This window comes from Oncorhynchus nerka, linkage group LG17 (assembly GCF_034236695.1).
Source record: "Oncorhynchus nerka isolate Pitt River linkage group LG17, Oner_Uvic_2.0, whole genome shotgun sequence".
In the NCBI taxonomy this organism is placed as follows: domain Eukaryota; kingdom Metazoa; phylum Chordata; class Actinopteri; order Salmoniformes; family Salmonidae; genus Oncorhynchus; species Oncorhynchus nerka.
This window is the reverse complement of record NC_088412.1, coordinates 13,423,167-13,436,154: the sequence shown is the minus strand read 5'-3', so window position 1 is coordinate 13,436,154 and position 12,988 is coordinate 13,423,167. Positions and strand designations below refer to the sequence as shown.

General features: G+C 38.7%; 13 non-coding genes across 13 annotated transcripts; all 13 read left to right on the top strand.

Annotated features, from left to right (window-relative positions):
* The first annotated feature begins 3 nt into the window (after positions 1 to 3).
* LOC135561521 (small nucleolar RNA U3) lies at positions 4 to 219 on the top strand. The gene has a single exon (XR_010459539.1). It is a non-coding gene; the product is annotated as a small nucleolar RNA U3 (small nucleolar RNA).
* A 784-nt stretch (positions 220 to 1,003) lies between these two features.
* Positions 1,004 to 1,218, top strand: LOC135561473 (small nucleolar RNA U3). The gene has a single exon (XR_010459492.1). It is a non-coding gene; the product is annotated as a small nucleolar RNA U3 (small nucleolar RNA).
* A 787-nt stretch (positions 1,219 to 2,005) lies between these two features.
* LOC135561448 (small nucleolar RNA U3) lies at positions 2,006 to 2,221 on the top strand. Its single transcript, XR_010459467.1, has one exon. It is a non-coding gene; the product is annotated as a small nucleolar RNA U3 (small nucleolar RNA).
* Positions 2,222 to 3,005: 784 nt separating this feature from the next.
* On the top strand, positions 3,006 to 3,221 carry LOC135561520 (small nucleolar RNA U3). The gene has a single exon (XR_010459538.1). It is a non-coding gene; the product is annotated as a small nucleolar RNA U3 (small nucleolar RNA).
* A 784-nt stretch (positions 3,222 to 4,005) lies between these two features.
* On the top strand, positions 4,006 to 4,221 carry LOC135561524 (small nucleolar RNA U3). Its single transcript, XR_010459542.1, has one exon. It is a non-coding gene; the product is annotated as a small nucleolar RNA U3 (small nucleolar RNA).
* A 786-nt stretch (positions 4,222 to 5,007) lies between these two features.
* Positions 5,008 to 5,223, top strand: LOC135561492 (small nucleolar RNA U3). Its single transcript, XR_010459510.1, has one exon. It is a non-coding gene; the product is annotated as a small nucleolar RNA U3 (small nucleolar RNA).
* Positions 5,224 to 6,011: 788 nt separating this feature from the next.
* On the top strand, positions 6,012 to 6,227 carry LOC135561491 (small nucleolar RNA U3). Its single transcript, XR_010459509.1, has one exon. It is a non-coding gene; the product is annotated as a small nucleolar RNA U3 (small nucleolar RNA).
* A 784-nt stretch (positions 6,228 to 7,011) lies between these two features.
* Positions 7,012 to 7,227, top strand: LOC135561490 (small nucleolar RNA U3). Its single transcript, XR_010459508.1, has one exon. It is a non-coding gene; the product is annotated as a small nucleolar RNA U3 (small nucleolar RNA).
* A 784-nt stretch (positions 7,228 to 8,011) lies between these two features.
* Positions 8,012 to 8,227, top strand: LOC135561489 (small nucleolar RNA U3). Its single transcript, XR_010459507.1, has one exon. It is a non-coding gene; the product is annotated as a small nucleolar RNA U3 (small nucleolar RNA).
* Positions 8,228 to 9,014: 787 nt separating this feature from the next.
* LOC135561476 (small nucleolar RNA U3) lies at positions 9,015 to 9,230 on the top strand. The gene has a single exon (XR_010459495.1). It is a non-coding gene; the product is annotated as a small nucleolar RNA U3 (small nucleolar RNA).
* A 785-nt stretch (positions 9,231 to 10,015) lies between these two features.
* On the top strand, positions 10,016 to 10,231 carry LOC135561503 (small nucleolar RNA U3). The gene has a single exon (XR_010459521.1). It is a non-coding gene; the product is annotated as a small nucleolar RNA U3 (small nucleolar RNA).
* A 787-nt stretch (positions 10,232 to 11,018) lies between these two features.
* On the top strand, positions 11,019 to 11,234 carry LOC135561488 (small nucleolar RNA U3). Its single transcript, XR_010459506.1, has one exon. It is a non-coding gene; the product is annotated as a small nucleolar RNA U3 (small nucleolar RNA).
* Positions 11,235 to 12,021: 787 nt separating this feature from the next.
* On the top strand, positions 12,022 to 12,237 carry LOC135561487 (small nucleolar RNA U3). Its single transcript, XR_010459505.1, has one exon. It is a non-coding gene; the product is annotated as a small nucleolar RNA U3 (small nucleolar RNA).
* Positions 12,238 to 12,988: the final 751 nt, after the last annotated feature.

The window sequence follows — 12,988 nt, the reverse complement described above, 5'->3', positions numbered from 1 at the left end:
ACCAAGACTATACTTTCAGGGATCATTTCTATAGTGCTTTACTTGAGAAATGTGTGTCTAAAGTGGTAGATCTCGCTATCCATGATGACGATTCAAGATATTCTCGTTCAGAGCATGAATCTGGTGGTTAGAAATGACTTTGCTCATTTTTCTTCCACCTTTGATGACTGTTCCTTGTTCTTCAATGAACGTGGATGAAGGGAATATGTTCTGAGTGGATGTTAACCATGTACAATAAAAACTACTGAAATGTCTCCCAAATCCTTATTGTTAGTAAAATAAAATCTCTTGAATCAGTCCTGAGACCCCAGCAATAATCTTTTCAGTTTTCTGGCTTTCGTTGATCTCCATGTCCAGCCCTTATATTTTGCTTCAAAATGAAGTGTTTTAACATTTTCCTTTCAGGACAACCTTTGACCTTCATACGTAGAAGAACCTTGTACTTTCTAACAACTTTTATGTAGCTTGTGAGCATCATAGAGCAAAACATGTTACATGTGCATGTTCGATAGAGTCTCAGCTTTCCATAGATAGCTTTTAGTAGTTTGTAATTCAAACCATTCTGACTCTACAGATGTTTTTGTAAAAAAAAGACCGGGCCTGGGCATCTTCGAATCCATCTTTGTCTCACAAACACAGCTCTATCTCAGCCCCGTTAATCACACAGACTAACTCTTGGTACCACTGGATGCGGAAGACAAAGACAAATCTGATGGTACAACCCATACGTCTATAGCTAAAACACACAATGTTTAAACGGGGGTAGACTTCAACAAAAATAACCGGCTTTGAAATATGGATGGCTGTCCACCAACATTAGGTCATATTTTACCTGTTGGCAACCAGCATCGTTGACCATATTTCTCATTTGAGGAACCTAGCAATTCTCCATAATTAACATAATTTGATTGCAACAACTGTTGATGCTGAGAATGCAACACAAACCGGTGGTGCAAATGCTCTTTTCAAGATGCTCCACCTTGATCACAACAACTTATGCACCAAGACTATACTTTCAGGGATCATTTCTATAGTGCTTTACTTGAGAAATGTGTGTCTAAAGTGGTAGATCTCGCTATCCATGATGACGATTCAAGATATTCTCGTTCAGAGCATGAATTGGTGGTTAGAAATGACTTTGCTCATTTTTCTTCCACCTTTGATGACTGTTCCTTGTTCTTCAATGAACGTGGATGAAGGGAATATGTTCTGAGTGGATGTTAACCATGTACAATAAAAACTACTGAAATGTCTCCCAAATCCTTATTGTTAGTAAAATAAAATCTCTTGAATCAGTCCTGAGACCCCAGCAATAATCTTTTCAGTTTTCTGGCTTTCGTTGATCTCCATGTCCAGCCCTTATATTTTGCTTCAAAATGAAGTGTTTTAAACATTTTCCTTTCAGGACAACCTTTGACCTTCATACGTAGAAGAACCTTGTACTTTCTAACAACTTTTATGTAGCTTGTGAGCATCATAGAGCAAAACATGTTACATGTGCATGTTCGATAGAGTCTCAGCTTTCCATAGATAGCTTTTAGTAGTTTGTAATTCAAACCATTCTGACTCTACAGATGTTTTTGTAAAAAAAACGATCCGGGCCTGGGCATCTTCGAATCCATCTTTGTCTCACAAACACAGCTCTATCTCAGCCCCGTTAATCACACAGACTAACTCTTGGTACCACTGGATGCGGAAGACAAAGACAAATCTGATGGTACAACCCATACGTCTATAGCTAAAACACACAATGTTTAAACGGGGGTAGACTTCAACAAAAATAACCGGCTTTGAAATATGGATGGCTGTCCACCAACATTAGGTCATATTTTACCTGTTGGCAACCAGCATCGTTGACCATATTTCTCATTTGAGGAACCTAGCAATTCTCCATAATTAACATAATTTGATTGCAACAACTGTTGATGCTGAGAATGCAACACAAACCGGTGGTGCAAATGCTCTTTTCAAGATGCTCCACCTTGATCACAACAACTTATGCACCAAGACTATACTTTCAGGGATCATTTCTATAGTGCTTTACTTGAGAAATGTGTGTCTAAAGTGGTAGATCTCGCTATCCATGATGACGATTCAAGATATTCTCGTTCAGAGCATGAATTTGGTGGTTAGAAATGACTTTGCTCATTTTTCTTCCACCTTTGATGACTGTTCCTTGTTCTTCAATGAACGTGGATGAAGGGAATATGTTCTGAGTGGATGTTAACCATGTACAATAAAAACTACTGAAATGTCTCCCAAATCCTTATTGTTAGTAAAATAAAATCTCTTGAATCAGTCCTGAGACCCCAGCAATAATCTTTTCAGTTTTCTGGCTTTCGTTGATCTCCATGTCCAGCCCTTATATTTTGCTTCAAAATGAAGTGTTTTAACATTTTCCTTTCAGGACAACCTTTGACCTTCATACGTAGAAGAACCTTGTACTTTCTAACAACTTTTATGTAGCTTGTGAGCATCATAGAGCAAAACATGTTACATGTGCATGTTCGATAGAGTCTCAGCTTTCATAGATAGCTTTTAGTAGTTTGTAATTCAAACCATTCTGACTCTACAGATGTTTTTGTAAAAAAAAGATCCGGGCCTGGGCATCTTCGAATCCATCTTTGTCTCACAAACACAGCTCTATCTCAGCCCCCGTTAATCACACAGACTAACTCTTGGTACCACTGGATGCGGAAGACAAAGACAAATCTGATGGTACAACCCATACGTCTATAGCTAAAACACACAATGTTTAAACGGGGTAGACTTCAACAAAAATAACCGCCTTTGAAATATGGATGGCTGTCCACCAACATTAGGTCATATTTTACCTGTTGGCAACCAGCATCGTTGACCATATTTCTCATTTGAGGAACCTAGCAATTCTCCATAATTAACATAATTTGATTGCAACAACTGTTGATGCTGAGAATGCAACACAAACCGGTGGTGCAAATGCTCTTTTCAAGATGCTCCACCTTGATCACAACAACTTATGCACCAAGACTATACTTTCAGGGATCATTTCTATAGTGCTTTACTTGAGAAATGTGTGTCTAAAGTGGTAGATCTCGCTATCCATGATGACGATTCAAGATATTCTCGTTCAGAGCATGAATCTGGTGGTTAGAAATGACTTTGCTCATTTTTCTTCCACCTTTGATGACTGTTCCTTGTTCTTCAATGAACGTGGATGAAGGGAATATGTTCTGAGTGGATGTTAACCATGTACAATAAAAACTACTGAAATGTCTCCCAAATCCTTATTGTTAGTAAAATAAAATCTCTTGAATCAGTCCTGAGACCCCAGCAATAATCTTTTCAGTTTTCTGGCTTTCGTTGATCTCCATGTCCAGCCCTTATATTTTGCTTCAAAATGAAGTGTTTTAACATTTTCCTTTCAGGACAACCTTTGACCTTCATACGTAGAAGAACCTTGTACTTTCTAACAACTTTTATGTAGCTTGTGAGCATCATAGAGCAAAACATGTTACATGTGCATGTTCGATAGAGTCTCAGCTTTCCATAGATAGCTTTTAGTAGTTTGTAATTCAAACCATTCTGACTCTACAGATGTTTTTGTAAAAAAACGATCCGGGCCTGGGCACTTCGAATCCATCTTTGTCTCACAAACACAGCTCTATCTCAGCCCCGTTAATCACACAGACTAACTCTTGGTACCACTGGATGCGGAAGACAAAGACAAATCTGATGGTACAACCCATACGTCTATAGCTAAAACACACAATGTTTAAACGGGGGTAGACTTCAACAAAAATAACCGCCTTTGAAATATGGATGGCTGTCCACCAACATTAGGTCATATTTTACCTGTTGGCAACCAGCATCGTTGACCATATTTCTCATTTGAGGAACCTAGCAATTCTCCATAATTAACATAATTTGATTGCAACAACTGTTGATGCTGAGAATGCAACACAAACCGGTGGTGCAAATGCTCTTTTCAAGATGCTCCACCTTGATCACAACAACTTATGCACCAAGACTATACTTTCAGGGATCATTTCTATAGTGCTTTACTTGAGAAATGTGTGTCTAAAGTGGTAGATCTCGCTATCCATGATGACGATTCAAGATATTCTCGTTCAGAGCATGAATTTGGTGGTTAGAAATGACTTTGCTCATTTTTCTTCCACCTTTGATGACTGTTCCTTGTTCTTCAATGAACGTGGATGAAGGGAATATGTTCTGAGTGGATGTTAACCATGTACAATAAAAACTACTGAAATGTCTCCCAAATCCTTATTGTTAGTAAAATAAAATCTCTTGAATCAGTCCTGAGACCCCAGCAATAATCTTTTCAGTTTTCTGGCTTTCGTTGATCTCCATGTCCAGCCCTTATATTTTGCTTCAAAATGAAGTGTTTTAAACATTTTCCTTTCAGGACAACCTTTGACCTTCATACGTAGAAGAACCTTGTACTTTCTAACAACTTTTATGTAGCTTGTGAGCATCATAGAGCAAAACATGTTACATGTGCATGTTCTATAGAGTCTCAGCTTTCCATAGATAGCTTTTAGTAGTTTGTAATTCAAACCATTCTGACTCTACAGATGTTTTTGTAAAAAAAAGATCCGGGCCTGGGCATCTTCGAATCCATCTTTGTCTCACAAACACAGCTCTATCTCAGCCCCCGTTAATCACACAGACTAACTCTTGGTACCACTGGATGCGGAAGACAAAGACAAATCTGATGGTACAACCCATACGTCTATAGCTAAAACACACAATGTTTAAACGGGGGTAGACTTCAACAAAAATAACCGCTTTGAAATATGGATGGCTGTCCACCAACATTAGGTCATATTTTACCTGTTGGCAACCAGCATCGTTGACCATATTTCTCATTTGAGGAACCTAGCAATTCTCCATAATTAACATAATTTGATTGCAACAACTGTTGATGCTGAGAATGCAACACAAACCGGTGGTGCAAATGCTCTTTTCAAGATGCTCCACCTTGATCACAACAACTTATGCACCAAGACTATACTTTCAGGGATCATTTCTATAGTGCTTTACTTGAGAAATGTGTGTCTAAAGTGGTAGATCTCGCTATCCATGATGACGATTCAAGATATTCCCGTTCAGAGCATGAATCTGGTGGTTAGAAATGACTTTGCTCATTTTTCTTCCACCTTTGATGACTGTTCCTTGTTCTTCAATGAACGTGGATGAAGGGAATATGTTCTGAGTGGATGTTAACCATGTACAATAAAAACTACTGAAATGTCTCCCAAATCCTTATTGTTAGTAAAATAAAATCTCTTGAATCAGTCCTGAGACCCCAGCAATAATCTTTTCAGTTTTCTGGCTTTCGTTGATCTCCATGTCCAGCCCTTATATTTTGCTTCAAAATGAGGTGTTTTAACATTTTCCTTTCAGGACAACCTTTGACCTTCATACGTAGAAGAACCTTGTACTTTCTAACAACTTTTATGTAGCTTGTGAGCATCATAGAGCAAAACATGTTACATGTGCATGTTCTATAGAGTCTCAGCTTTCCATAGATAGCTTTTAGTAGTTTGTAATTCAAACCATTCTGACTCTACAGATGTTTTTGTAAAAAAAAACGACCGGGCCTGGGCATCTTCGGAATCCATCTTTGTCTCACAAACACAGCTCTATCTCAGCCCCCGTTAATCACACAGACTAACTCTTGGTACCACTGGATGCGGAAGACAAAGACAAATCTGATGGTACAACCCATACGTCTATAGCTAAAACACACAATGTTTAAACGGGGGTAGACTTCAACAAAAATAACCGCCTTTGAAATATGGATGGCTGTCCACCAACATTAGGTCATATTTTACCTGTTGGCAACCAGCATCGTTGACCATATTTCTCATTTGAGGAACCTAGCAATTCTCCATAATTAACATAATTTGATTGCAACAACTGTTGATGCTGAGAATGCAACACAAACCGGTGGTGCAAATGCTCTTTTCAAGATGCTCCACCTTGATCACAACAACTTATGCACCAAGACTATACTTTCAGGGATCATTTCTATAGTGCTTTACTTGAGAAATGTGTGTCTAAAGTGGTAGATCTCGCTATCCATGATGACGATTCAAGATATTCCCGTTCAGAGCATGAATCTGGTGGTTAGAAATGACTTTGCTCATTTTTCTTCCACCTTTGATGACTGTTCCTTGTTCTTCAATGAACGTGGATGAAGGGAATATGTTCTGAGTGGATGTTAACCATGTACAATAAAAACTACTGAAATGTCTCCCAAATCCTTATTGTTAGTAAAATAAAATCTCTTGAATCAGTCCTGAGACCCCAGCAATAATCTTTTCAGTTTTCTGGCTTTCGTTGATCTCCATGTCCAGCCCTTATATTTTGCTTCAAAATGAGGTGTTTTAACATTTTCCTTTCAGGACAACCTTTGACCTTCATACGTAGAAGAACCTTGTACTTTCTAACAACTTTTATGTAGCTTGTGAGCATCATAGAGCAAAACATGTTACATGTGCATGTTCTATAGAGTCTCAGCTTTTCATAGATAGCTTTTAGTAGTTTGTAATTCAAACCATTCTGACTCTACAGATGTTTTTGTAAAAAAGACCCGGGCCTGGGCACCTTGGAATCCATCTTTGTCTCACAAACACAGCTCTATCTCAGCCCCCGTTAATCACACAGACTAACTCTTGGTACCACTGGATGCGGAAGACAAAGACAAATCTGATGGTACAACCCATACGTCTATAGCTAAAACACACAATGTTTAAACGGGGGTAGACTTCAACAAAAATAACCGGCTTTGAAATATGGATGGCTGTCCACCAACATTAGGTCATATTTTACCTGTTGGCAACCAGCATCGTTGACCATATTTCTCATTTGAGGAACCTAGCAATTCTCCATAATTAACATAATTTGATTGCAACAACTGTTGATGCTGAGAATGCAACACAAACCGGTGGTGCAAATGCTCTTTTCAAGATGCTCCACCTTGATCACAACAACTTATGCACCAAGACTATACTTTCAGGGATCATTTCTATAGTGCTTTACTTGAGAAATGTGTGTCTAAAGTGGTAGATCTCGCTATCCATGATGACGATTCAAGATATTCCCGTTCAGAGCATGAATCTGGTGGTTAGAAATGACTTTGCTCATTTTTCTTCCACCTTTGATGACTGTTCCTTGTTCTTCAATGAACGTGGATGAAGGGAATATGTTCTGAGTGGATGTTAACCATGTACAATAAAAACTACTGAAATGTCTCCCAAATCCTTATCGTTAGTAAAATAAAATCTCTTGAATCAGTCCTGAGACCCCAGCAATAATCTTTTCAGTTTTCTGGCTTTCGTTGATCTCCATGTCCAGCCCTTATATTTTGCTTCAAAATGAGGTGTTTAAACATTTTCCTTTCAGGACAACCTTTGACCTTCATACGTAGAAGAACCTTGTACTTTCTAACAACTTTTATGTAGCTTGTGAGCATCATAGAGCAAAACATGTTACATGTGCATGTTCTATAGAGTCTCAGCTTTTCATAGATAGCTTTTAGTAGTTTGTAATTCAAACCATTCTGACTCTACAGATGTTTTTGTAAAAAAGACCGGGCCTGGGCACCTTCGGAATCCATCTTTGTCTCACAAACACAGCTCTATCTCAGCCCCCGTTAATCACACAGACTAACTCTTGGTACCACTGGATGCGGAAGACAAAGACAAATCTGATGGTACAACCCATACGTCTATAGCTAAAACACACAATGTTTAAACGGGGGTAGACTTCAACAAAAATAACCGCCTTTGAAATATGGATGGCTGTCCACCAACATTAGGTCATATTTTACCTGTTGGCAACCAGCATCGTTGACCATATTTCTCATTTGAGGAACCTAGCAATTCTCCATAATTAACATAATTTGATTGCAACAACTGTTGATGCTGAGAATGCAACACAAACCGGTGGTGCAAATGCTCTTTTCAAGATGCTCCACCTTGATCACAACAACTTATGCACCAAGACTATACTTTCAGGGATCATTTCTATAGTGCTTTACTTGAGAAATGTGTGTCTAAAGTGGTAGATCTCGCTATCCATGATGACGATTCAAGATATTCCCGTTCAGAGCATGAATCTGGTGGTTAGAAATGACTTTGCTCATTTTTCTTCCACCTTTGATGACTGTTCCTTGTTCTTCAATGAACGTGGATGAAGGGAATATGTTCTGAGTGGATGTTAACCATGTACAATAAAAACTACTGAAATGTCTCCCAAATCCTTATTGTTAGTGAAATAAAATCTCTTGAATCAGTCCTGAGACCCCAGCAATAATCTTTTCAGTTTTCTGGCTTTCGTTGATCTCCATGTCCAGCCCTTATATTTTGCTTCAAAATGAGGTGTTTAAACATTTTCCTTTCAGGACAACCTTTGACCTTCATACGTAGAAGAACCTTGTACTTTCTAACAACTTTTATGTAGCTTGTGAGCATCATAGAGCAAAACATGTTACATGTGCATGTTCTATAGAGTCTCAGCTTTTCATAGATAGCTTTTAGTAGTTTGTAATTCAAACCATTCTGACTCTACAGATGTTTTTGTAAAAAAAAGACCCGGGCCTGGGCACCTTCGGAATCCATCTTTGTCTCACAAACACAGCTCTATCTCAGCCCCCGTTAATCACACAGACTAACTCTTGGTACCACTGGATGCGGAAGACAAAGACAAATCTGATGGTACAACCCATACGTCTATAGCTAAAACACACAATGTTTAAACGGGGGTAGACTTCAACAAAAATAACCGGCTTTGAAATATGGATGGCTGTCCACCAACATTAGGTCATATTTTACCTGTTGGCAACCAGCATCGTTGACCATATTTCTCATTTGAGGAACCTAGCAATTCTCCATAATTAACATAATTTGATTGCAACAACTGTTGATGCTGAGAATGCAACACAAACCGGTGGTGCAAATGCTCTTTTCAAGATGCTCCACCTTGATCACAACAACTTATGCACCAAGACTATACTTTCAGGGATCATTTCTATAGTGCTTTACTTGAGAAATGTGTGTCTAAAGTGGTAGATCTCGCTATCCATGATGACGATTCAAGATAATCCCGTTCAGAGCATGAATCTGGTGGTTAGAAATGACTTTGCTAATTTTTCTTCCACCTTTGTTGACTGTTCCTTGTTCTTCAATGAACGTGGATGAAGGGAATATGTTCTGAGTGGATGTTAACCATGTACAATAAAAACTACTGAAATGTCTCCCAAATCCTTATTGTTAGTGAAATAAAATCTCTTGAATCAGTCCTGAGACCCCAGCAATAATCTTTTCAGTTTTCTGGCTTTCGTTGATCTCCATGTCCAGCCCTTATATTTTGCTTCAAAATGAGGTGTTTAAACATTTTCCTTTCAGGACAACCTTTGACCTTCATACGTAGAAGAACCTTGTACTTTCTAACAACTTTTATGTAGCTTGTGAGCATCATAGAGCAAAACATGTTACATGTGCATGTTCTATAGAGTCTCAGCTTTTCATAGATAGCTTTTAGTAGTTTGTAATTCAAACCATTCTGACTCTACAGATGTTTTTGTAAAAAAAGACCCGGGCCTGGGCACCTTCGAATCCATCTTTGTCTCACAAACACAGCTCTATCTCAGCCCCCGTTAATCACACAGACTAACTCTTGGTACCACTGGATGCGGAAGACAAAGACAAATCTGATGGTACAACCCATACGTCTATAGCTAAAACACACAATGTTTAAACGGGGGTAGACTTCAACAAAAATAACCGGCTTTGAAATATGGATGGCTGTCCACCAACATTAGGTCATATTTTACCTGTTGGCAACCAGCATCGTTGACCATATTTCTCATTTGAGGAACCTAGCAATTCTCCATAATTAACATAATTTGATTGCAACAACTGTTGATGCTGAGAATGCAACACAAACCGGTGGTGCAAATGCTCTTTTCAAGATGCTCCACCTTGATCACAACAACTTATGCACCAAGACTATACTTTCAGGGATCATTTCTATAGTGCTTTACTTGAGAAATGTGTGTCTAAAGTGGTAGATCTCGCTATCCATGATGACGATTCAAGATATTCCCGTTCAGAGCATGAATTTGGTGGTTAGAAATGACTTTGCTCATTTTTCTTCCACCTTTGATGACTGTTCCTTGTTCTTCAATGAACGTGGATGAAGGGAATATGTTCTGAGTGGATGTTAACCATGTACAATAAAAACTACTGAAATGTCTCCCAAATCCTTATCGTTAGTAAAATAAAATCTCTTGAATCAGTCCTGAGACCCCAGCAATAATCTTTTCAGTTTTCTGGCTTTCGTTGATCTCCATGTCCAGCCCTTATATTTTGCTTCAAAATGAGGTGTTTAAACATTTTCCTTTCAGGACAACCTTTGACCTTCATACGTAGAAGAACCTTGTACTTTCTAACAACTTTTATGTAGCTTGTGAGCATCATAGAGCAAAACATGTTACATGTGCATGTTCTATAGAGTCTCAGCTTTTCATAGATAGCTTTTAGTAGTTTGTAATTCAAACCATTCTGACTCTACAGATGTTTTTGTAAAAAAAAGACCCGGGCCTGGGCACCTTCGGAATCCATCTTTGTCTCACAAACACAGCTCTATCTCAGCCCCCGTTAATCACACAGACTAACTCTTGGTACCACTGGATGCGGAAGACAAAGACAAATCTGATGGTACAACCCATACGTCTATAGCTAAAACACACAATGTTTAAACGGGGGTAGACTTCAACAAAAATAACCGGCTTTGAAATATGGATGACTGTCCACCAACATTAGGTCATATTTTACCTGTTGGCAACCAGCATCGTTGACCATATTTCTCATTTGAGGAACCTAGCAATTCTCCATAATTAACATAATTTGATTGCAACAACTGTTGATGCTGAGAATGCAACACAAACCGGTGGTGCAAATGCTCTTTTCAAGATGCTCCACCTTGATCACAACAACTTATGCACCAAGACTATACTTTCAGGGATCATTTCTATAGTGCTTTACTTGAGAAATGTGTGTCTAAAGTGGTAGATCTCGCTATCCATGATGACGATTCAAGATATTCCCGTTCAGAGCATGAATCTGGTGGTTAGAAATGACTTTGCTCATTTTTCTTCCACCTTTGATGACTGTTCCTTGTTCTTCAATGAACGTGGATGAAGGGAATATGTTCTGAGTGGATGTTAACCATGTACAATAAAAACTACTGAAATGTCTCCCAAATCCTTATTGTTAGTGAAATAAAATCTCTTGAATCAGTCCTGAGACCCCAGCAATAATCTTTTCAGTTTTCTGGCTTTCGTTGATCTCCATGTCCAGCCCTTATATTTTGCTTCAAAATGAGGTGTTTAAACATTTTCCTTTCAGGACAACCTTTGACCTTCATACGTAGAAGAACCTTGTACTTTCTAACAACTTTTATGTAGCTTGTGAGCATCATAGAGCAAAACATGTTACATGTGCATGTTCTATAGAGTCTCAGCTTTTCATAGATAGCTTTTAGTAGTTTGTAATTCAAACCATTCTGACTCTACAGATGTTTTTGTAAAAAAAAGACCCGGGCCTGGGCACCTTCGGAATCCATCTTTGTCTCACAAACACAGCTCTATCTCAGCCCCCGTTAATCACACAGACTAACTCTTGGTACCACTGGATGCGGAAGACAAAGACAAATCTGATGGTACAACCCATACGTCTATAGCTAAAACACACAATGTTTAAACGGGGGTAGACTTCAACAAAAATAACCGGCTTTGAAATATGGATGGCTGTCCACCAACATTAGGTCATATTTTACCTGTTGGCAACCAGCATCGTTGACCATATTTCTCATTTGAGGAACCTAGCAATTCTCCATAATTAACATAATTTGATTGCAACAACTGTTGATGCTGAGAATGCAACACAAACCGGTGGTGCAAATGCTCTTTTCAAGATGCTCCACCTTGATCACAACAACTTATGCACCAAGACTATACTTTCAGGGATCATTTCTATAGTGCTTTACTTGAGAAATGTGTGTCTAAAGTGGTAGATCTCGCTATCCATGATGACGATTCAAGATATTCCCGTTCAGAGCATGAATCTGGTGGTTAGAAATGACTTTGCTCATTTTTCTTCCACCTTTGATGACTGTTCCTTGTTCTTCAATGAACGTGGATGAAGGGAATATGTTCTGAGTGGATGTTAACCATGTACAATAAAAACTACTGAAATGTCTCCCAAATCCTTATTGTTAGTGAAATAAAATCTCTTGAATCAGTCCTGAGACCCCAGCAATAATCTTTTCAGTTTTCTGGCTTTCGTTGATCTCCATGTCCAGCCCTTATATTTTGCTTCAAAATGAGGTGTTTTAACATTTTCCTTTCAGGACAACCTTTGACCTTCATACGTAGAAGAACCTTGTACTTTCTAACAACTTTTATGTAGCTTGTGAGCATCATAGAGCAAAACATGTTACATGTGCATGTTCTATAGAGTCTCAGCTTTTCATAGATAGCTTTTAGTAGTTTGTAATTCAAACCATTCTGACTCTACAGATGTTTTTGTAAAAAAAAGACCGGGGCCTGGGCACCTTCGGAATCCATCTTTGTCTCACAAACACAGCTCTATCTCAGCCCCCGTTAATCACACAGACTAACTCTTGGTACCACTGGATGCGGAAGACAAAGACAAATCTGATGGTACAACCCATACGTCTATAGCTAAAACACACAATGTTTAAACGGGGGTAGACTTCAACAAAAATAACCGCCTTTGAAATATGGATGGCTGTCCACCAACATTAGGTCATATTTTACCTGTTGGCAACCAGCATCGTTGACCATATTTCTCATTTGAGGAACCTAGCAATTCTCCATAATTAACATAATTTGATTGCAACAACTGTTGATGCTGAGAATGCAACACAAACCGGTGGTGCAAATGCTCTTTTC